General features: G+C 39.1%; 1 non-coding gene across 1 annotated transcript; it reads right to left on the minus strand.

The window, feature by feature from the left end:
- Positions 1–12,553: 12,553 nt before the first annotated feature.
- LOC131231990 (small nucleolar RNA R71) lies at positions 12,554–12,660 on the minus strand. Its single transcript, XR_009164601.1, has one exon. It is a non-coding gene; the product is annotated as a small nucleolar RNA R71 (small nucleolar RNA).
- Positions 12,661–25,841: the final 13,181 nt, after the last annotated feature.

The following is a 25,841-nucleotide window of genomic DNA, read 5'->3' on the forward strand; positions in this document are numbered from 1 at the left end:
ATACGACCAAAAGACGATAAAACATACAAAAGAAAATCTTTTTGACAGAAAAAGTGAGTGACATCCTCAAGCATGATGTGACATAAAAATACAAAGATCCCTGTAGCCCAACCATCACTTGTGTAATTGGGAACCACCGTATTGAGCATGCACTTCTTGACTTGGGAGAGAGCATAAATTTGATCCCTTACTCGGTTTACAAACAATTGGGTCTAGGTGAATTAAAACCCACCTATACCACATTACAACTTGCCAATTGCTCAGTTTGTGTACTGAAAGGGATGATTTGAGGATGTGTTGGTCTAAGTTGATAAATTCTAATATCCAGTAAATTTTATTGTCCTGTTTACTCAACTCATCATAAATGTGAGCACTCAAATACCCGTCATTCTTGGCCGCTCATTCCTTGCTACATTAAATGCTATCATTAATTGTAGGAATGGAATTATGAATTTATCTTTAAAAAATATAACATTGGAACTTAACATCTTTTTCAACATGAACAAACAGTCAGAGGATGATAATGATACCACGACATTAACATGATCGATTCTTTCGTGGAATATAGAGCACTCCTAACTCTATACTCTGACACTCTAGAGACGTGCTTAGCCTACTTCCCTGATTTAGATGATGACATAATTAGGGAGATGGATTCCTTGCTTGATGCTATGCCAGTACTTAAAGTTAACCGCTGGAAGCTACAATTTGAAAAATTACCCCAAACTGATGTAGTGCTTCTACCGTCTAACCTCAAAGCACCGAAGCTTGACCTATAACCTTTGCCGCCGATCTTAAATATGTCTATTTAAGTCAAGATGAGACATACCCAGTGGTGATCTCTTCCCACCTTGAGAAAGAACAAGAGAGTGTGCTCATTTTTACTCTCATTGCGCATAAAGGAGCTCTTGGATGGCCGATTGCGTACCTCAAGGTAATTGACCCTTTGATTTGTACTCACCGCATCCATCTTGAGGATAATGTGAAAAAACCTCCCAACAACCATAACGTCGACTCAATCCAAATATGAAAGAAGTGGTTAAGGATGAGGTAATAAAGTTGTTAGATGTAGGTATCATATACCCTATATCCGACAGTCAATGAGTGAGTCCAACTTAGGTAGTTCCTAAGAAGTCCGGAATCACCATCGTAACCAAAGCCGACAATGATCTTGTGCCAACTAGAATTAGTACTAGTTGGAGAATGTGCATTGACTATAGAAAGTTGCATACCATCATAAGGAATGACCACTTTCCTTTGCCCTTCATTGATCAAATTTTGGAAAGGCTAACTGGTCACTCTTACTATTATTTTCTTGACGAATATTCAAACTACAACCAGAGAGATAGCCCTTAAAGATCAAGAAATGACAACATTCACATGTCCATTTAACACATTTGCTTACTAAAGGATGTCATTCGGACTACGTAATGCCCCTGTCACTTTTCAACGATGCATGTTGAGTATTTTTTCTAACATGGTGGGAAAATATTTAGAGGTCTTCATGGACGACTTCTCTGTCTTTGGTTCATCCTTCAACAAGTGTTTAAAAATGTAACACCCCAGTTTTCAAAACCCGAGTATACAACTCATTTCCTAAAAACCTGGATGTTAGCAGATAATCAAATGATAATCAAACAAGATCAAAGTATGATTAATGAAAATCAAGCGTAGTATAAATGTAACCCAAATGATAACAATATCCTGGGCCACTTAGTTGGGGCCCAAATACAAAAACTTAAGTTCCGAAGTGTACTGAAATAAACATAAGCAACTAGATTTAGTCCAAAGTAAGCAGCCACTTCCTAGTACGGCTCATCCTCGTATGGCTCTTCCTCCGTTGCAACGGTAGCAGTCCCGAGATCCGCTACGTAGTCATCCATCCCTGCACCTGTATCCTCTGTATGGTTGAACATTGATGAATGAGTGGCCAGCTCAGTGTGATTTTTCCTCAGGATTACACACCGCCGTCCTAGACAAGAAATAACATAAAAACACACAGGCAACCAAAACAAGTAAATGCAGTCTTATTATATACATGGATGCGTGAATGCATTATCGACCCGGGGATGCTCATCCATTCGGAAGTTGGGCTCGTCACCCATGCAAAGGCTGGCCATTAGCGAAGCACATCACGTGCGCACATCACGTACCGTATAATGATTGCCTATCGTACATCACGTACGTAATCGATAGACGATGGTCTGTGCCATGTATGCATGATTAGCCAAGCCATTATTAATCTAATTACAATCAGCCAATTTAAATAAACTCAAAGGTCATTACAGGGGGCTCGTCACCAGCGTAAGCCAATAGCTCGGGCATAGTGTCCCATGACCATCATCCCCGGCCCATGACTTTACTGCCTTAGAGTGTGTATAGAACCCATCAACACGTGACCCATCAACTCTACATGTAAGGGAACTATCATCATATTCCGACTAGGAATGGATATCGAAACATTAAATACAACGAGTAAAGTGAGACGATATGTATGATTTAATTGCGAGTAAACAACAATAATAAAAATATTAAAAATGGTCATTCCATAGTCAGGTAGGTGGAATCATTCCATAGATGGTAAACCCCATAAATCAACTGCCACTAATCATAACCTTCATATTGAGAGTCTACTCTTACCACAACCAGTCTAGATTCACCCTAAGTACGGACTCTCCTTAAGTAGAGGTTTTCATAGAGAGATTTCAATAGTATATGTGTTTGTAACCCATACAATAATATGAAGGCATGGCATGGAGGTTCAGACATGAATTAACCAAAGTCAAATACATGTACACATATAGTGCAAGAGTCACATAACCATAATTTATCAGTTCTAAGGCACGTACTCTAGGAAGCTAAACACGTAGTTCATATGTTGAGTAACTAGTCAAAATAGTTTAGACAAGTTTAACACATATGCTTAAGCAAACTAATCAAGTGTTATAATAAATCCAGGCAATGCTTTTAAATTCAACAAATCAAGCATCCAATTAATCCTAGGATACTTGGTTAAGCAGACTAATCGAGTATCCTACTAAATGTTAAGTAAACTAATCAGATGGTTTAATCATTTCTAAGACATGTGAATAGTTAACTAATCAAATATTCTAAACAATTCTAGTCAATTCTCTGACATGTGTTAAGCTATCCAAGTGTTCGAATCACTTTTTAGAACATAAGTTTAAGTAACTAATCAAGTATCAGACCACCTATAAGGCATAAGTTCAAACAGCTAACCGAATGATTTACCAATTATGGGTTATCATTCGTAGCTATCATAAAGGCTACCCTTAGTCTATCTTGTGAATGGAAAGCCCAAGGGGAAGAAAATCATCACCTTGAGAGTTGTGGTTCTATCCTTGATTCAAGCCCCCGTGAATATCTTACGGCACAAAATCATGCAAGTAGCTCCTAGAGTTATAGTTTGAATTAGTCACATGTTTCCAACGTCTTAAACAATCGATATTGTGTGGGGTTTGTAAGGGCTCATTAGTATATGAATTGGGCCTATTTCAAGGTGACCAGGCCTAATAGACCTATGTCCAACAAGTGCCCAAATCGGGGCCCAAAAATTATCCTTACTAGGGGCCGAACTGGGCCTGCTTTGGCCCAAACATTGGGTCTAGTACAAGCCTGAAAAACCCAGACCAGGCTGGGCCATTTCTAGCCCAGCTGCGTGATTTAAGGTGAGGCCCACAATTATGTGGTGTGGCCTCCTGAGTTGTAAACTCAGGTGCGACCCACCCTATTTAATGTGGTGCAGCCCACTGAGATTTACACTTAGGTGCGGCCCACCCTGATTCCAACGTGCGACCCACTGAGCTTTACACTCAAGTGCGGCCCACCCTGATTCCAGCGTGCAGCCCACCTGATTTCAGCGTGGCCCACTGAAGTGGAACATGACCCACTGAGGCTTGTAGTGAGGCCCACTGAGGTTTAACCCAGGTGCGGCCCAGATACACTTGCTAGGACTAGGCCGGTTATCCCGGCCCAGCACTCTGCACTGCCCACTACAGGAAACTGGGCTGGGCTTGCCCTGGCCCAGCGTGATTTACTATCAGCTAGAGGTGGCTGGGTTGGCTTTATTTGGCCCAAAAATCTTGAGGTGGTTACAGCCTAAGGATTGGTTGGTTTCGGCCCAACTCTGGGCTGAAATTGGGTTTGATCTCAGCGCAGTTCGTTGTCCATGTACGGCCCATCTGTAAGGTCTGCATCTCAACTCGAATCAGGGCTTGTTTGAGGCCTGATTCCAGTTCAAATCAAGGCCCATTTATAGGCCGTTTTCAGTCCATCTAAGAGCCTGAAGAGGGCTCGACTTCGGACCAATTTGTGGCCCACATTACAGGTCCCACATGACCTGATGAAGGCCAGGGTTTCGGCCCTGAGCACGATCTGCTGTATGGCCTGTTCTTGGCCTGCCTTCAGCTCAATGACAGGCTGTTGCAAGGCCTAACTAAGACCCGTTCCTGGCTTCAAATCAAGGCCTAGTTGCTACAATAAAGGCCGACCGGAACTGGGTTTTGTCCCACACTAATCGTAACTACAATAGCTATGTGCTGCTGGAAGAAGGAAATGGGATGAGGGAGGTCGTTACCAGGTGGCTTGACTCAGGTGTAGCCACAGTAACGGATACCTGCAGATGTGCATCTCGGGTTAGCAACTAAGGTTGAAATGGAAGGTCTACCCAGTGTAAGCTTTAAACACTTACCTGATGGGTTCCCGGTCCTGGGAATCAGTGAGGCAACAACTCAATTCTTGACTAAGTCAAGCTAGAGATGGGCCGAGTCAAGCTGAGTAGCTGTGACTTACTCACTCGATTCTCTCTCTTCTCTCTCTTTCTCTCTCTTTCTTTTCTCTCTCTCTTTTCTTCTCTCTCTCTAGTGCGAATCCCAAGGGCAACAGTAGCCCATTTATAGGCAAGAGAGAGAGAGTTTCAATGGTTGGGAAGAAAAAGGCCCTTGCATGGGCCATCTTTGAGAAACAGCTACGCATGGGGTCCATCTAATCCTGAGGATGGATTCCCACTACGATGGCCCACCAGGAAAGCAAGTTTTTTAGCCCTGGTGGGGCCCATCTCGTGATCTTGTTTGGGTGGGTTAACGGGGAAGATGACCTATCCTTTAATGGCAGGTCACACTCTAATGTATTTCGTCATGATCTGGTCTATTTGAATGGACCATATGGGACTGCTGATCACTGTGGGGCCCACTTTTTGGACCTAAAATGTGAGTTTCAATCCATATCATGAGATATTCCTCATCTCGTCATTTTCTCAAGAGATGGAGTGTTTTCTCTCCATCAACTCGTACCGCCTTAAAGTGAGGGCTTGGATGGCTCCACGTGGCCCAAGGGACGGCTAGAATCGAGCTAGCACCTGTTTCCCAAAAGGGGAAGACTGCTTTTTACCTATCCTTGTCACAGACGGTTGCCCAAGCATTTTTGGCAGCGAGAGAACGTGCTCTCTAATGGCGTGTTGACGACTGGGATCGCTTGAGAAAACTGGCGCTGGATCCCTCACGTGGCCCTCTAATGGCCCACCATCCAGGGATCTTAGCCCTTCATGCGAATCTTGATCAGTTCCGAACCCGATTTCATGTTCCTATGCATGGGCCCAAAATCCTATAGGATTTTGGTTAGACGGGCCCCGCGAGTCTAATTGACGGCTTAGATCATATCAAAGTGGCCAAGGTGGGCCACCTAGAGGCCGGACATCCGTCGGTTTCAAAATACTGTTTTGGCAGGAGAAATCTGCCTTTTTGTGAGAAGACTCGATCAAAGTCGGTTTGACCGACTTGACTCGTTCAGTGCACGTCCTGCACAGGTACACGGGGTGCACTCGCATCTCGTGTGGGGTCCACTATGATGTTTGTGATAAATCCACTCCATTCATTCATCTCAGGAGTCCCACTTAAGGGTCCTAGCCTAGTTTGGGGTGGAACTAAGGCCCAGTCGAGCCGTATCGCACGTCCCAGGCTCTATTTGGCCAATATACACTGATCCGATGGCTGGATCGGTTCGATACTTGATTTCAACAGTTAAATATGAATTTGAAGGGCAGTGAATGTTTGGTTGGCTATTGATTAGCCTTCGAAGTTCGATCATTAGTATATTGTCCCAATACCCCTCGACTAGAAGGTTCACATACTACTTAAACTTAAGGAGTTCAGTCAAGCTTACCCTGATGGCTGTTGTAGGCTTCGACTTAGCTCCCAAGGCCTTGGATGGATGGCTTCAATGATGACTGGAAATCCCACCCTACATGTGTTGAGTTCAAGTTGTTTGTTAATTGTTTATGGGTCTCATTAATGTAGGTTTTAAATAGTAACACCCGCGTACCAGAAGTGCGGGGTGTTACAGAAAAATCTTTAAAATGTTCTGAAGCGATGCGATGAGAAGAATTTAGTTTTGAATTTTGAGAAGTGTCATTTCATGGTTCCCATGGGAATTTTTCTTAGACATATAATTTCATCCAAAGGAATTGGGGTAGACAAGGCAAAAATTGATCTTATCTCTAACCTACCTCCACCCAAGAGCATACGTGACGTGCGATCCATCTTAGGACACGCTGAATTTTACAGACGATTCATAAAGGACTTTAGTCATCTCTCTCATCCTTTATGTAATCTACTTCAAAAGGATACACTATTCGACTAGAGTGAAGAATGTCAGAGAGCTTTTTCTAAGCTCGAGGGCATGTTGACTACCTCTCTCATCATGCAGCTACCCGACTGGAGCATACCTTTTGAGATTATGTGCGATGCGTCTGACTATGCTATTGGGGTGGTGTTAGGCTAGAGAAAAGACAATAAGCCCTATGCGTTTCATTATGCAAGTAAAACTCTAAATTCGGCCCAAGTGAACTACTCTACTACGAAGAAGAAACTCTAAGCCTTAGTGTTCACTTTTGACAAATTTAGGTCCTACTTGATTGGATCCAAAATTATCATTTACACTAATCATGCGGCGCTAAAGTACCTTATTTCTAAGAATGATGCCAAGCCTCGTTTGATAAGATGAATCCTTCTACTCCAAAAATTCGACATAGAAATACGAGATAAAAGGGAGTAGAGAACATAGTGGTTGACCATCTCTCTAGGCGTGATCTTCCTGATTCCCTTGAACCGACACCGATAAATGACATGTTCCCCGATGAACAATTATTTAAACTTTCTCATTTACCTTGGTTTGCTGACATTATGAATTATCTTGCTATAGCTTTCACACTGACATATTGGACTGCACAAGATAAGAAGAAATTCTTCGTCGAGGTACGCATGTTCTTTAGGGATGATCCTTCTTTGTTTAAATATTGCCCAGACCAAATTCTAAAGAGATGTATGTCAGACAATGAACATCAAAGTGTCATCTCCTTTGGTCACTCTTAGGCCTGTGGTGGTCACTTTTCTACTAAAAAGATCGCGGCCAAAATTCTACAATGTGGCTTTTACTGACCCACTATGTTCAAAGATACTCATGAGTTTTGCAAAGCTTGTGAGCGTTGTCAGAAATTGGGAGGATTATCCCATAAAAATATGATGTCACTGACCCAATTCTTATCATTGAAGTATTCAATTGCTGGGGCATCGATTTTATAGGGCCATTCCCCCAATCCTTTGAAAAAATTTACATTTTATTGGTAGTAGACTATGTCACTAAGTGGGTCGAAGTGATCCCGTGTCGGAATAATGATCACAAAATAGTGATTATATTCTTAAGAGAAAACATCCTTTCCCGATTTGGAACGCCTCGAGCCATCATTAGGTTTAAAGGTTCACACTGTTGTAATAGGCCATTTGAGAACTTAATGAAGACATATGACATCTCTCAAAAGGTGAGCACTCCATACCACCCACAGTCAAGCGGGCAAGTGGAGATTTTCAATAGAAAAATTAAGTAAATTCTGGAAAAAATGGTTAACCCTGACTGTAAGGATTGGTCAATCTACTAGATTGATGCTTTATGGGCTTACCGTACAGCTTTTAAGACCCCCATTGAAATATCTCCATTTAGACTCGTCTATGGGAAAGCTTGCCACTTTCCTGTAGAGTTGGAACATAAAGCCTACTGGGTTATTAAAAATCTAAATTTTAACTTGGACAATGCTAGTTCATGGTGCAAACTTCAATTGAATGAACTGGAAGAAATTTAGAATGATGAATACGAGAACTCGAGAATTTACAAGGACAGGATAAAGGTGTTTCATGATCGGAACATCCTTCAGAAATTATTTACATATGACCAAAAAGTCTTCTTATATAATTTTTGGTTATGTCTTTTTCCGAAGAACCTCAATTTTGTTGGACTGGCCCTTTCATTGTTACTACTGTTTATCCTCCTAAGGTCGTTAAGATAAACAATTCAACGAATGACAATGTTTTCAAAGTAAATGGACATCGTCTTAAGTCATTTGTTGAGAAGTTTGATTCAGAGGACATGTCCATGCCTGTGACTGATCCTGTGTACCAGGATTGACCTCCTAGTCTGATGGAGGTGTAGTTAGGTTTATTACTTTCATAGGATTTAGAATTAGGATAGTTTGATTTCAGTTTCGTGCTAACCCATTTACATGTTAAGAACTTTGGAAAAGCTTTAATTCTCATTCTTTAGGTATTATCTTCCCATACTTCTCATTTCTTTTCATTGTCTCATGTGTATTGTATGCTCATATCTTTTACATTGAGGACAATGTAGGTTTTAGGTTGGGGGTGTGGATTAGGTAAACTAATTAGTGTTTTCTTAGTTTTGAGTAAAAATTGAGAAATTTTTTAAATTTTCAAGTTAAAAACATATTTGAGAAATGATAATTTGCGGAATTGATAATGCTTTGAGTATGATGATAAGATGGAGATTGATTTTGAATTGTTGGAATTTGATCAACCGAGTAGACTATCGTCTAAATTCTTGCATTTAATTGATTAAGAGGAAGTTTGAATCTCTTGTTAATCTAAGTCACAAGCCACATTCAAATTACTTTCTGTGAATTATACTAGAATTTCTCATTATTAGTATGTGTATCATTATTGAGAATTAAGTCTGGAGAATTTTATCCACTTTAAAAAGATGAAAAGAACCAATTAAAAAACAGAGAAAACGACAAAAAGGTCATGTATGATGAAAAGACTGGAAATGAATAAAAAGTCTAAAAAGAATGAATGAATAAAAGGGATCATCGATATAAAATCAAAAACTGAAAAAAGAAGGAAAATGTGATAAGTTCGGAATCAGTACTCGATTATTCAATAAAACTTGAGGTGATAAGCATGGCTAACATTATGAAATAGTAGTATGTTATGGAAAGTAAATAAAATTCACTAAGCATATTGGAAAATTTTGATATATGAACTTGATGAGGGTCGAATATTACATATCAGACCCCAATTATTACCTGATTTTACATATATGATAATGCTCAACAGAGTATTTTAATTATATTTTTGTTGCAGGATGAAATCAGGAGCGTTGATGGAAAAAGAGTACTACAAGCATGAATTTGACACTCTGAAGTCACCAGAGCAAGGGACACACTCCAGAGAACTAAGACTGAAGAATTTACATGCCAAGGATCCGAGGAAAGCAAGCCATTCACATTAAAGAGGCCCGAAATTGGTGCAGAGTGCAAGATCACATGGTTCCCGCCATTCAATTGGCTCGAAACTCCATATATGGCCTGGAGACCATAAATAAACCGTACATATTAAATTTCAACCATTGGATATCTCAAAAAGTGGATCAACGGACAGATCAGCCCATTAATCTTCAATTTTAGGCCCACCTACAATCTGGATATACTTCAAAATTGACACAGACGGTTTAAATAAGGTGAGAAATAGGATGGATGGATTGGATTTTTCTAAAGAATCATAGTGGACCCCATATGTATAACGTGTGTACATAGTGCACATGTGCACTGCCCGGGCACCGAACGGACCTAAGTCGGTCAGCGCTGCTGACCCGACTTCCTTTTTAAAAAACGGCAGTTGCCGTTTCTGGCGCGTGTAACGGATGGAAAGTCCATTTTTACGGACCGCTGTGGGCCCCACCGGTAGCACGTTCGTCTGATCCAAGCCATTCATCGTGTAGACGGGTTCAAGAGCTACAAACCTATGTTTACAGTTTGTGCCCATACATGCACACGTGTGAGATACAGAGGCCACAAGTGGACTGTCCTGTGACGTTCAAAATTGATTTTATTGTAATTTCTTCTATGGGTTGCGTCAATGGATGTTTAAAACCATCCATATCTGACCGAAATTTCGTCGTGCATCCAATGGACGAGGTGGATTTCTCCGAAAATGCTTATGTGGGGCCCACCGAGCATCGTCCGCGAAAAGCCGACTTCCGGGAGGTTGTGGCCCACCATCTTCGATCAGATGGAAGATCTGATCCGTCCATCATATAGAACAGCCAAAAACGTCTCAGGAGACGTTGATTTTACAGAAAAAATGCAAAGAATGAGGGACTTATGCAGGTATAGAAGTTTGCTGCGAAAAGGGCTTTCGCTGTGCATACGACAGCTTTCCAAACCCGATTTTCTCCATTCCAGCCACTCCAGCAGCTATAAGAAAGGATGCAAAACGTAGAGAAGAAGGGAGGAGAGCCAGGGAACAGATCCAGAGAAGAGAAAGAGAAGAAAAGAGAAGAAAAGAGAAGAAGAGAGAGAGGGATGTTTTCCTTGTATCAATTTTATTTTTCTTTCTTTTTATTTGAATTCATGGATTGCTAATCTTCTAGCTAGGGCTGAGATGAAGCCCCTAATTTGAATAACCCTTGTTATGTGTTGATTTAATTGATTTGTTTCTTTCTCTGGTGTACTTGACTGGAATTTCCGTACTTCTCCATGCTATGAGTTTAACCAAAATCTAGTTATGGATATTGTTTGGAATATTATTCTAGGCGCTTGTGTCTGACCATGAACAGGTTCCTATAGAGGAAGAAACAGGAATCTACATCTCTCCATGCATGACCATGGATGGAAAGATGTGATCCATATGCTTTAAGGAATTAGACATTCTGTGTGCCCGACCAAGGACATAGAGTGCGCTTTATTTATTTTGATATCAATCTGAATTAGGATGAATCAACAGGTAAAACAAGGTTTATGATAATTAAAGGTGGATTCGAAAGTCCTAGTCTTCTCCTTGATTGAATTTTCCTCATTATTCTCGGTTATTTTTCTATTGATTTTTGTTTAGTTTACTCAATTATTATCTCAAATACTTGTTGGATTAGTTAAGAAGAGTCTTTAATTTTGAATTGTGACAACCAGTCCTCGTGGGAACGATCTCGTAATACGTACCATATCTACATCTGATTCGTATACTTGCGAGTTTAAAATCATTTAAATTAGGTTGATTTAAATAAAACATCAAGTTTTTGGCGCCGTTGCCGGGGACTGTTTCGGTCCAATTGGATTTAGGATTCTCTCTTATCATAATTCATAGTCTTAGGTTTTTTTTACTAACTTTAGGTTAAATTTTTATTTTTAGAAACTAACCTATTTCCTGTTTTGTAGGGACCTGACATAAACTACTAATTTGGTAATCTCTTTCCAAATTTTTTTTTCTAATTTCTATTTTTAGAATTAGGGTTTTATTTTTTTTTTAGAAATTTTCTATTTCTAGGCTTTCTTTTTTTTTTTTTTTTAGAAATTTCCTATTTTTTAATTTTAGATTTTGATTCTTCTTTTAAGTAACTTTCTATTTTCTAGTTTTAGAAAATTTTTTTCCCTTTTTAGAAACTAACTTAGCTTTTATTTCTAAGATTGGAAACTTTCTTTTTTAGAAATTAACCGTTGCTTAGGATTTTTTCTAGCATTATTTTAGAAAATTTAATCTATTTTTGTTTTTTTTTGTTTACAGGAATTGAGGAAGGAAGCTGCTAAATAACATTGTCTTCAAAAGGAGGAGCTCTCAAATCTTCAGACATTCATCATCTCCTTTTCCCGGGTTCTTCCTTCCAATTCTCGTTTACATAGCTTTTTCTTGTTTTAGGAATTCATAACTTTTTCTTTTAGTTTTATTCATCTTAGGTTGCATCTTAGTTTAGTTTTCTTTCTTATATTGCAATAACATAGTTTATGCTAGGACGTAGATCTCTGAACATAGAGCTAGCACCTTTTGATCCTGAAATAGAAAGAACCTTTCGTAGAAGATTTAGAAACATCCTATTTGAAATGGCGGAAGAGAATGGAACTAAAGCTCTTAGAGATTATTCAGCTCCTGTCCAATTCAATGTGCCGTCATGTATAGTGTTGCCTGCCACCACGGCAGCACACTTTGAACTTAAACCTGGGGTCATACAACTGTTACCATCCTTTTATGGTTCAGATAAGGAGGATCCATATCATCATGTGAAAGAATTCTTAGACATTTACTCCACCTTTAAGTTCCAAAACTTTTCAGACGATTCGATCCGTTTGCGCCTTTTTCCTTTCTCTTTGAAGGATAAGGCGAAAGCATGGTTGAATTCTCTAGGAGTTGGGTCTATCACTACATGGGATCAACTGTTTAAGAAGTTCTTAAACAAGTTCTTCCCGGTTCACAAAACTAATGCTCTCCGTAGAGAAATTACAAATTTCACACAAAAAGAGGGTGAGCACTTTCATGAATGTTAGGAAAGATGGAAGGATTTACTTCTTAAATGTCCACACCATGGTTTTGAAAAGTGGCAACAGGTTTAATACTTCTATGATGGTCTGACACCCCAAAACCGTCGCATGGTTGACGCCACCAGTGGAGGGTCATTCATGACCAAAAGTGATGTCGAAGCTTGGAATTTCTTTGAAACCTTGTGTGAAAATTTTCAGCAATGGGACTACTCAAATAGAGGTGAAAGGAGTCCCCAACCACAGAAGAAAGGTGGTATATATGAGGTAGGAGTCACGCCAGATCTTTATGCTAGGATTGATAGCCTGACAAAGAAAGTGGATGCTTTAATGTTAAACAATGGACCTCCACAAACAACTCAAGTCGAGTCATGTGCCATATGTTCTAGTCTCGCCCATCCTACGCAGTCTTGTCCATCTAGTTCAGCATTTCCAGAATTTCTCTTTGAACAAGTGAATGCTATGAACACCTTTCGGAGAACTGAGAATGATCCTTACTCAAACACCTACAATCCAGGATGGGCTAGACATCCAAATTTCTCTTGGGCAAAAGGACCACAACAAGGAGGAGCATCTGGAAATCCTCCTATGCAATCTTACTCCCAAGTTGGCAGTCAACAATCTCAGCAGTTCCCACAGTATCAACAAGTGCCTCCACAATCTAGAAAACCATCTCTTGAGGATACACTCAATCTTTTTATGCAGAGTTCACTTCAATTTCAAAAAGACACCCAACATACTTTACTTGCTAACCAGCAGAGTTTACATGCAAATGCGCAATCCATTGCCAAGCTGGAAGTACAGTTGGGTCAACTTGCTGCCACATTGAGTGAGAGAGAGAAGGGCAAGTTCCCTAGTCAACCTGTGGTAAATCCAAAAGGACAGTATGAGTTAGGCTCTAATTCAAACCAAGAACAATATCATGAACAAGCCAAATCAATCATTACCCTTAGGTCTGGTAAACAAATCGAGAACAAAGTAGAGATGCCTAGGGAAGAATCAAAGTCTAATACGGAAGATCAAAATGAAATGGAAAGACATACTAGTGCATCCAAAGTCCAACAACACTCTGACTCTCCAGGAACCACTCATGTACCATCTTATCTGCCCAAAGCACCTTTTCCTCAACGTCTGGCACCGGTTAAGAAAGGAAACAACTTTAATGAGATATTAGACATGTTTAAGCAAGTCCAAATCAACATTCCGTTGCTTGATGCTATCAAGCAAGTCCCTGCTTACGCTAAGTTTCTTAAAGATTTATGCACTCAAAAGCGTAAGATGAATATTCATAAGAAGGTCTTCCTTGTAGAGCAACTCAGCTCCATGATTCAAAACAACACTCCTCCTAAATTTAGGGATCCAGGAGCTCCTACCATTTCTTGTGTCATAGGAGAGCATAAGGTTCAGAAAGCGTTGTTTGATTTAGGGGCCAGTGTTAATTTGTTACCACATTCAGTCTATGAGCAGCTAGGACTTGGTAAGCTGAAACCAACTAAAATAACATTACAACTAGCTGATAGATCTATCAAGGTGCCCCGTGGTATTATTGAGGATGTGCTAATCCAGGTTGACAAGTTTTATTTTCTAGTGGATTTCATCGTTCTAGATACTCAGCCTGTCCAGAATCCTACAAGTCAAATCCCGGTTATCTTAGGACGTCCATTCTTGGCCACATCCAATGCAATCATAAATTGCAGGAATGGAGTTATGAAGTTGTCCTTTGGTAACATGAAGATCAAGCTCAACGTTTTCAATACTGGACAACAAATGTCAGACTCGGATGATATATTTGAAGTGAACATGATTGAGAGTCTAGTGCATGACTCTTTCCTTGAAACTTCCGAAGACGCTCTTGAGACTTGTTTAGCACATTTTGGCAGAGATTTTGACATAGAAAGTTCCATCCAGGAAGTCAATGCATTGCTTGACTCTAATCCAAAAATGAATACAACAAAATGGAAAGCTAGAGTGGAACCTCTTCCACCTTCTGAGTCTAAACTGGTCCCGTCTATCGAGAAACCACCCGAAGTCGACCTTAAACAATTACCTGAAACTCTCAAGTATGCATTTTTAGGACCTTCTAAAACCCTGCCTGTCATCATAGTTGCTGACCTTGATAAAGAACAGGAGGGTAAGTTGCTTAATGTTCTTGGAGAACATAAGACAGCTATTGGGTAGACAATAGCGAACATAAAGGGATTAAGCCCCTCGGTGTGTATGCATCGTATTAATCTTGAAGAGAATGCGAAAACATCGCGTGAAATGCAAAGGAGGCTTAACCCTAACATGAAAGAGGTCGTTCGGGCTGAGGTGCTAAAATTGTTAGATGTTGGTATCATTTACCCCATTTCAGATAGCACATGGGTCAGTCCAGTTTAAGTTGTTCCTAAAAAGTCTGGGATTACGGTGAAAAAGAATGAGGATAATGAGTTAGTACCAACGTGCATGACTACGGGTTGGCGAGTTTGTATTGATTACCGTAAACTGAACCTGGTCACAAGGAAGGATCACTTTCCTCTTCCTTTCATAAACCAGATGCTTGAGAGATTGGCAGGGCATAGCTATTATTGTTTCCTGGATGGTTATTCCGGGTATAATCAGATTCCCATTGCTCCCGAGGATCAAGAGAAAACCACATTTACATGTCCTTTTGGCACATATGCCTATCGGCGTATGCCATTTGGATTGTGTAATGCGCCTGCGACCTTCCAACGATGCATGATGAGTATTTTTTCAAACATGGTTGAGCGTTTTCTTGAGATTTTCATGGATGATTTTTCAATTTTCGACTCTTCATTTGATGAATGTTTATACCATCTATCTCTTGTCTTGGAAAGATGTGAAAAAACGAACCTGGTATTGAATTGGGAAAAGTGTCATTTTATGGTTCAAAAAGGGATTGTACTTGGGCATGTTATTTCAAGTAAAGGCATTGAAGTTAATAAAGCCAAGATTGATTTAATTTCTAGTCTTCCTCCACCCAGAACGGTTAAGGAGATTAGATCATTCTTAGGGCATGCGGGATTCTACAGGAGATTCATTAAGGATTTTAGCAAAATTTCTCGACCCTTATGCAATTTACTAGCTAAAGATGTTGCTTTTGTCCTTAATGATGAGTGTCGGCAAGCTTTTGATAAGTTGAAGCATTTACTGACTTCTGCTCCAATCATCCAACCACTTAATTGGAGTTTACCTTTTGAGCTTATGTGTGATGCTTCGGATTATGCTGTTGGAGCCGTCCTAAGACAGAGATTGAACAAAATGCCTCATGTCATTTATTATGCTAGTAGGACTCTAAATGATGCACAGCTCAACTACTCTACCACTGAAAAAGAATTGTTGGCAGTGGTATTTGCTCTAGACAAATTCAGGTCGTATCTCATAGGGTCAAAGGTTATAGTGTTCTCAGATCATGCAGCATTGAAATATCTTCTCTCTAAAAAAGACGCTAAACCTCGATTGATTCGGTGGATTCTCTTGCTACAAGAATTCGATATTAAAATTCAGGATAAAAAGGGTTCTGAAAATGTGGTAGCCGACCATTTGTTTAGACTTGTCTTAGAGTCCATAGTGGATCCTTTGCCAGTGAATGAGTCTTTCCCTGATGAACAACTTCTAACTATTTCTCAATTACCTTGGTACGCGGACATTGTAAACTATCTTGTTACAGGTCAACTTCTTTTCATTGGACTAAATAAGATAAATCCAAATTTCTTGCTGAGGTTAAACATTTCTTTTGGGATGACCCATACTTATTCAAAATTTGTCCTGATCAGATTATTAGGAGATGTGTGCCTGAGAGTGAGTTTCATAGTATAATCTCCTTTTGTCATGATCATGCCTGTGGTGGTCATTTTGGTTCAAAGAAAACAGCTGCGAAAGTCTTACAAAGTGGATTTTATTGGCCTACACTGTTTCGCGACACCCATGCCTTTTGCTCAACATGTGATAGATACCAACGTACGGGTAATATTTCCCACAGGAACATGATGCCACTTACCAATATTCTCATTGTTGAAATATTTGATGTTTGGGGTATTGACTTCATGGGCCCATTTCCCCCGTCATTCGGTTATGTGTATATCCTTGTGGCCGTCGACTATGTCTCTAAGTGGATTGAAGCAATGCCATGTAAAACGAATGATCACAAAGTTGTGGTCCGTTTCTTAAAAGAGAATATCTTTTCTCATTTTGGCACTCCTCGAGCTATTATAAGTGATGGGGGTACTCATTTTTGCAATAAACCGTTTGAATCTTTAATGAAGAAATATTCCATCACTCATAAAGTTGCAACGCCATATCATCCACAAACAAGTGGTCAAGTTGAGGTATCAAATCGGGAGATTAAACAAATTTTAGAGAAAACGGTTCACCCTGATCATAAGGATTGGTCGCAATGGTTGAATGATGCTCTTTGGGCATATCGTATGGCTTTCAAAACTCCGATTGGAATGTCTCCGTATAGGTTTGTATTTGGGAAAGCCTGTCACTTACTTGTGGAATTAGAACATCATGCTTATTGGGCCATCAAAACTTTTAATTTTGATTTGCACAAGGCCGGATCACACCGTAAACTTCAACTCAATGAGTTAGAGGAAATTCAAAATGAGGCATATGAGAATACAAAATTTTCTAAAGAGAAGACAAAAATCTTCCTTGACAAGTCGATTCTTCGCAAGACATTTGAACCGAACCAGAAAGTATTATTGTACAATTCCAGGCTATGCCTCTTTCCTGAAAAACTACGTTCGCGGTGGTATGGTCCTTATCGAGTCGTAAAAGTATTTCTTCATGGAGCAGTTGAGATTCAAAATCTAACAGACGGGAATATCTTCAAAGTAAATGGTCAACGGCTGAAACCATATTTAGATGATTTGGTGAACAAAGATGTGGAGGAAATTTATTTGGCGGACCCAGGTTATCAAGATTGATTAGTTCATGGTCCACTCTTGTCTGGCTGAAGACGTTAAACTTAGCGCTTCTGTGAGGCAACCCAGTTTTTCATTCCATTTCACTTTTCTCATTCATGAGTTCAATGTTTGTGGGTAGCATTGCTGCAAACCCTCACGAGACTACAACTCGTCCACTAAGGGTAACCTAGGGGTTTAAAGGCTTGTTGCATACGCTAAATGCAATCAAGAGCACCTGCAAAAGTGGTATAGATAGGATTTTCTTTTTACATTTTTATCATTTTGCTTTTATTGATTTCTCTCTTATGCTAGCTCGCTCTTACATGGATATTTTTTTTGGAAAGCCTCTAGATTCTTTCATACATGTACTATTTGTCCATCACTCCTCTTTTATTTTCGTTGTCCCATATGCATTTCATGCTTATTTCTTTTACATTGAGGACCATGTAGATTTTAGGTTGGGGGTGGGCGATTAGATTACCTGCGATCAGATTACCTCATCAGTATTTTCTTGGTCTTGAGCACAAATTGTGAAAAATTTTTAAATTTTCTGGAATTTCTTATGCATCTGAAGTGATTGTGAAGGATAAGGGTGATTTTAACATTGCGAGGTATAGAATGTTGGTAATTTATAACTCTTGGATTCAGCCATCCGTTAGATTTCATAGTTAAGTTTAAATTGTTAACCCATGATTAGAACTTTTAAACATTGATTGAGTCATGATCTCACATATCACATCTCGGTTGCACATTAAGGTTCCGTTTCAACATTGAATGATTAACTTGGTAATCACTAAGCATGAAAGGAACTAGCCTGAAATTTTTAGCTTCAGTCTATAACTAAGAATTGAGAAAAAGCGTAAGTCATATAATCTTCACCATAGGTTTGCTCCCTATAGGTGTAGATTCGATTCCCTATGGTTGTCATTTAAAAAAGTTAGGTGACAAGTTTTCGCCATAGGTTTGCTCCCTATAGGTGAGGACTTGATTCCCCTCTTTGGCGTTATTATTCATAAAGAAAAGCAAAGGCTAGTAGAATGAAAAGTTAACCTATCAGGCAAGTGTTGGTTTCAGATGTCATGCATTCCGTTGTTAATTACTAATGATATCATGAAATTGACAATTGGATCTCTTAATGATAATAAGCCGAGATTACACTATACACTCATGGAACTCAATGTTTAGAATATTCTAATTAATGGATTAATATTTTGAAATTGATTATGAAGTTTACCGTGAGCTTGATTCTAGAAAGAAAAATTCTGTGCACCATTCATGAATCTTAGAATTCTCGCACCTCGACGATATGTTCACAAGTCACTCGGGTTCACAGGAATTCTCAAGTATTTCTGAAATTATTTTTCGCATGTTTTGCTCGGGACTAGCAAAATGCTGGTTGGGGGTTGTGATGAGGGTCGAATATTACATATCAGACCCCAATTATTACCTGATTTTACGTATATGATAATGCTCAACGGAGTATTTTAATTATATTTTTGTTGCAGGATGAAATCAGGAGCGTTGATGGAAAAAGAGTACTACAAGCATGAATTTGACACTCCGAAGTCACCAGAGCAAGGGACGCACTCCAGAGAACTAAGACTGAAGAATTTACATGCCAGGGATCCGAGGAAATCAAGCCATTCACATTAAAGAGGCCCGAAATTGGTGCAGAGTGCAAGATCACATGGTTCCCGCCATCCAATTGGCTCGAAACTCCATATATGGCCTGGAGGCCATAAATAAACCGTACATATTAAATTTCAACCATTGGATATCTCGAGAAGTGGGCCAACGGACAGATCAGCCCATTAATCTTCAATTTTAGGCCCACCTACAATCTGGATATACTTCAAAATTGACCCAGACGGTTTAAATAAGGTGAGAAATAGGATGGATGGATTGGATTTCTCTAAAGAATCACAGTGGACCCCATATGTATAACGTATGTACATAGTGCACATGTGCACTGCCCGGGCACCGAACGCACCTAAGTCGGTCAGCGCTGCTGACCCGACTTCCTTTTTCAAAAATGGCAGTTGCCGTTTCTGGCGCGTGTAACGGACGGAAAGTCCATTTTTACGGACCGCTGTGGGCCCCACCGGTAGCACGTTCGTCTGATCCAAGCCGTTCATCGTGTAGACGGGTTCAAGAGCTACAAAACCATGTTTACAGTTTGTGCCCATACGTGCACACGTGTGAGATACAGAGGCCACAAGTGGACTGTCCTGTGACGTTCAAAATTGATTTTATTGTAATTTCTTCTATGGGTTGCGTCAATGGATGTTCAAAACCATCCATATCTGACCGAAATTTCGTCGTGCATCCAATGGACGGGGTGGATTTCCTCGAAAATGCTTATGTGGGGCCCACCGAGCATCACAGCGCCGGACGTGTGAAGGCTTACGCACGTCCGCGAAAAGCCGACTTCCGGGCGGTTGTGGCCCACCATCTTCGATCAGATGGAAGATCTGATCCGTCCATCATATAGAACAGCCAAAAACGTCCCAGGAGACGTTGATTTTACGGAAAAAATGCAAAGAATGAGGGACTTATGCAGGTACAGAAGTTTGCTGCGAAAAGCACTTTCGCTGTGCATACGACAGCTTTTCAAACCCAATTTTCTCCATTCCAGCCACTCCAGCAGCTATAAGAAAGGATGCAAAAAGTAGAGAAGAAGGGAGGAGAGCCAGGGAACAGATCCAGAGAAGAAAAGAGAAGAAAAGAGAAGAAAAGAGAAGAAGAGAGAGAGGGATATTTTCCTTGTATCAATTTTATTTTTCTTTCTTTTTATTTGAATTCATGGATTGCTAATCTTCTAGCTAGGGCTGAGATGAAGCCCCTAATTTGAATAACCCTTGTTATGTGTTGATTTCATGTTGATTTAATTGATTTGTTTCTTTCTTTGGTGTACTTGACCGGAATTTCTGTACTTCTCTATGCTATGAGTTTAACCAAAATCTAGTTATGGATATTGTTTGAAATATTATTCTAGGCGCTTGTGTCTGACCATGAACAGGTTCCTATAGAGGAAGAAACAGGAATCTACATCTCTCCATGCCTGACCATGGATGGAAAGATGTGATCCATATGCTTTAAGGAATTAGACATTCTGTGTGCCCGACCAAGGACATAGAGTGCGCTTTATTTATTTTGATATCAATCTGAATTAGGATGAATCAACAGGTAAAACAAGGTTTATGATAATTAGAGGTGAATTCGAAAGTCCTAGTCTTCTCCTTGATTAAATTTTCCTCATTATTCTCGGTTATTTTTCCATTGATTTTTGCTTAGTTTACTCAATTATTATCTCAAATACTTGTTGGATTAGTTAAGAAGAGTCTTTAATTTTGAATTGTGACAACCAGTCCTCGTGGAAACGATCTCGTAATACGTACCATATCTACATCTGATTCGTATACTTGCGAGTTTAAAATCATTTAAATCAGGTTGATTTAAACAAAACATCAGAACTTATGCTCTTAAATGATTGATAAATAAACTTTTTTATTGATTACTTGTGTGATTCGGCTCTAGGTTTTCAAAATTGCACTCTCGCTCCTTTAGATTGTACTCATTCATACTTGATTGCACAAAAGACTGTTTTCTGAAAGTGATTTGAACATTGAAGATTGAAGATCACTTCACGCATATTTTACTCGAGAGTAACAAAATGCTGGTTGGGGTTGTGTTGAGTGTGAAATATTACATATTTCTCCCTATTTATACCTTGATTTTATAAACATGATAGTGCTTAATTGATTTAATTATGCACGTTTTCATGTGCGAGGTGATTTCGAGAGCTTACGGTGAAATTGATACCAAAAGGAGGATTTATGCTCAAAAGATTACTAAATAAAGACTTGAAGATTTGGAAGTCATTGATGAAGAATCCACATGCCAAAGACCTAAGAAAACTAAGTGATGAATGAAGAGAATTAAATATTTAAAGTGAAGAAAAAGAATCATAAAATTGTCCTGAAAACAAATATATTCTTGAAATTATCCTGAAAAAGTATATTATGAAACTCTGGTTTATTTTGAGAAACTGCACAGAGTGCGTAAATTTGAGGCGGTTTAAACTCTGAGTATATTTTAGAAAACTACTCAGAGTGTATAAATTTGAGACGGTTTCTATATTTTTCCATCTCAGTGCAAAAGTTGGAGTTCCACAACTATAAATAAGATTTCCTAGGATACTCCAAAGCATCTTCTAGGATTTGAAAAAGTCTTAGGGAGCATACACAAGGGTGGAGCAGCCGTCAAAGAGTTTTTCTTCTTCCCTAGTTTATTTTTCATGCTTTGTTTAAGAGATTTGGTTTCAATCATGTCTATGGTGGGCTGGGCTAAGACGTGAAGCTTATAACGTGTTTAAATGTTTATTTTGCTTTGATTCTTATTCTTATTGAACTTAATTAATTTTTAGTTTGATATTAAGGGAATATTTTTAGTTTTTTATGATTTCTTGTGACTCAAATTACAATAGATGTTATGATAGCTTTGGATATCTTCTTTTCTTGTTTTGAGATTGTGAGATTGGTAAATCGTGTTGTTCACCATCGTCTCCTGGGCATAATAGGGTGATGGAATCCCTTCCAATCATTACAATTATCCTCCATTGAGAATTAGGTCAATGAAAAGTTCATATTTGATTTAAATTGCTTTATCTTCCAATTGTGTTCCTTGAATCAAGTAATGTAGTATCTTGATAGCTACAAGTGGATCCTTGACACCTTAGTTCCCACCTTTAAATTTATAAGTTTTAATAAACATTATTCACCATTACTCTCAATTATTCAGATTTCAATTTAGATCTTTTTCTATTTCTAGTTCTAGTTCTAGTTAATTTCAGAATACATGAGAGTTTAGTCCTTATGGATTAGACCTCAGTCTTACCAAGTAATTACTACATCGCAACCCTACAGTTGGGGTTGTGAACACTGGGGTGCTTCAGGAAGCTGCCTCAAATGGTTCAGCCTGAGGTGCTCATTCGAATTCGGCCTCGAGGGAAATTGTCGACCTTGAGTCATCCCCAGCCCGCATTAAGGAGGAACTGGTAGAGGTCGCTGCATCTGTGGAGCCGAATGTAGCGGTGAGTAGTACTTCTGGACGCCAGGCTCTCGAGGTGGCTGGGGTGTCTACCTTAGCAGCTCCCACACCCCTCCCTCATCACATGGCAGTGCTGCTTGCTAGAAATATCACCACATGACTGAGAAGGAGGTTGGCTTAATGCTCTTCCTACAGCCCGAACCCTTGTTAGGCGGTGTGGCGTCGATGTTTACCAAAAATATTTTTTGTATATATGTTCTCCCTTTTTGTTAGCTGACTCCTGTTGTTTTTTGTTGTTTGCAGGGCACCACCAAAGTTCTCACCTCCCTCCATGTTATATGTTATGATGAGAATTATTTTGTCAATATATGTGCAGATTATGAAATGTAAACATACAAAATATAAGTCATGCCTTTAAGTACAAAATCGGGGTCGGATATACCCAGGTGTCGGATTTCGGGCCATGACAATCTATGTAGATACTTCCTTTCACAAATGTGGTGTGATTTGTAATGGTTTATTTGTGCTTGATTGTAATTATTCATATGATTATGTTGTAGATGCCTTTTTTATTTCAGCCGATACTGACCTACGCATTTGGCATGCTAGATTAGGTCATATAAATTATGATAGAATTCATAGACTTGCTAAAGAATGCCTCTTAGGTCCATTCACAAACGTAGTTCTTCTTACCTGTGATCATTATCTGAATAGGAAGTTGATTAGGAAACCATTCGGAAAAGAAATATGTGCTTCAGCTACCTTAGAGCTAATCCACTCTAAAATCTACGAACCCCTTAATGTTAGGATATGATACAATTAATCCTATTCATCAAATTTATAGACAATTACACACGATACAGTCATGTGTACTTGATATTGCTTAGATCTGAGGCACCAGAATACTTCAGAAAGTATATGCTTGAAGTTAAGAACTAGTCCAATAAAAGGATTAAGATCTTACGGACATATCACTAACACAAATATTTGTCTGAGCACTTTTCAAGCCTGTGTGAAGAAAAAGGTATTCTTAAATAATTGATTGTTCCTCACACTCCATAACAAAATGATGTTGTAGAGAGAATGAATAGAACCTGACTCGACATGGTGAGATTGATGATGGCACAAGCCAACCTTTCCTTAATTTTGAGGGGATGCACTGATAAATGTTGCTTATATTCTCAATCAAGTACCTTCTAAATCAGTTTCAACAATCCCCTATGAGCTGTGGTGTAGTAGAAAACCAAACTTAACTCATCTGTGCCCCTGAGGATCAGCTAGTTTCGTTCACATCCTATCTCAGAAAACTAAGAAATTTGATCAAAGATATCTGAAGTGCATTTTCATCGGACACCCTAAGCACTCCAAGGGTTATGTTATAATGCATGAACAAGAAAACTATGGAGCAATTGAAATGGAGTTACGAGATGTCGATTTCATCGAGAACAAATTTTCGAACAGGAAGAAGTCTCAGGACACTCATGAGTTCTTTGAGATGATAAACTCAAACTCTAACTTAGTCCCAGTCACTCAGCCATCACTCAATGAGGACAGGGATATTGATCACCCACTTATCAATCCAGCAGATCCAATGATCGTCAAAGACTGTGAGAGGGATCTTCTTTCATCTGGCTGATTTAGATATTTTTATTTAGATCCATCTTATTCAAGTTAGATTGGCTGTAAAAATCGGGTGGGCTCGAAACATGATGTGAGTTAGCCTCTAATCCACCAATAGAAATCTTAATTAGAGCTTAAATTAAACTTATTGACTCTTAAATGCTGATTTGATTATAGGAAACTTATTTTCTTCAAATTGCATAACTCAAACTACTTTCAATCAAGTTGCACAAAAATGAAAGTGAATTCCCTCTCCAAGGTGATGATTTCTCCCTTTAAGATTACTACCCTCTTATTAACATCAATACAGTCACAATTCTACATTAATCGTGATTCTCGTACTAAATTCCGTGTATTGACAAGTGTTATATCTGATAGATTCATTATTCAATTCAATCATAATTAATTCATGTTATATTCCCTTACGAAATATTGATAGAATTTGTGGCATCTTAAAGGATGAGGGTGATTTTCCCTACATACATGTGAAATCTAACTTGAAAGGAAATTTTGAATAAACCGAATGGGCCAACTATTTGAAAGGCCCATTCTCTTCCATAATGGGCCGACTATTTGAAAGGCCCATTCCTATGTATGAATGAGCTGACTATTTGAAAAACCCATTCTTTACTTAAATGAGCTGACTGTTTGAAAGGTCATTCTCTTGCTTAATGGGCGGACTCTTGCAATGGCCCATTCTTTTACTTAATGGGCCAACTGTTGGAAAGGCCCATTCTCTTGTTTAATGAGCTAATTGTTGGAAAGTGCCATTCTCTTGTTTAATGGGCCGACTGTTGGAAAGGCCCATTCTTTTGTTTAATGGGACGACTGTTGGAAAAGCCCATTCTTTTACTTAATGGGCCGACTATTGGAAATGCCATTCTCTTGCTTAATGGACCAGCTGTTTGAAAGGTCCACTAAGCAGTTATACCTTAGTACATTCTATGAATTGAAATGCATATATAGCCTTTTGGTATAATACTTTACTCATCTAATATAATGGTATGTAATCTTAGAGGGAATCCTCTCTGATTAACCACTCATTTTGAATATCCAATTATGTACACATGACACGGGTATAAATATAGAGAGAAGTGACTATAGCATGGATCATGAAGTAGACACAACCAGAGGTGAAGGAGAAACCCTTGGGGAGGATTACCCTCAGGAGGTAGCAGAGCTTTATGGAGTTAATCAGTAGATTACAGATGAATTTTATTGATTCCTAGCAAGAACATTTTCAGTTTTGTATTAATCCCCATTTGTGTGGATATGGATTTGGTACTACTTAGTTGTGATGGATTACCATATTTTGCTTATCTCTTGCACTCTGATTTGTTTATGCCAAGTACCTCGTCATTTAAAATTAACTCTCAGATTTTTGGGAATTTGGGCTTATACTTAAGTTTTAAAAATCGGGGTGTGACATTAGACTATATCCTTTTCAGTGTAACTGACACAAGTTTAGGGCATATTAGTGTTTAGGAAGATGAAGTACATTATACCAGTTGATGAAAACTTGGTATATTTGTTCTCTCCTAAGGTTATGCGCTTCACTGGTCGCACATTGTATTTCGTAGTATGAGGACTTCTAACACAGCTTGAATTTTGGTTATTAATTAAGTTGATGCCCAACTTGTTTGAATAGGAAAAGT

The sequence above is a fragment of the Magnolia sinica genome, chromosome 17, assembly GCF_029962835.1.
Source record: "Magnolia sinica isolate HGM2019 chromosome 17, MsV1, whole genome shotgun sequence".
Lineage (NCBI taxonomy): Eukaryota > Viridiplantae > Streptophyta > Magnoliopsida > Magnoliales > Magnoliaceae > Magnolia > Magnolia sinica.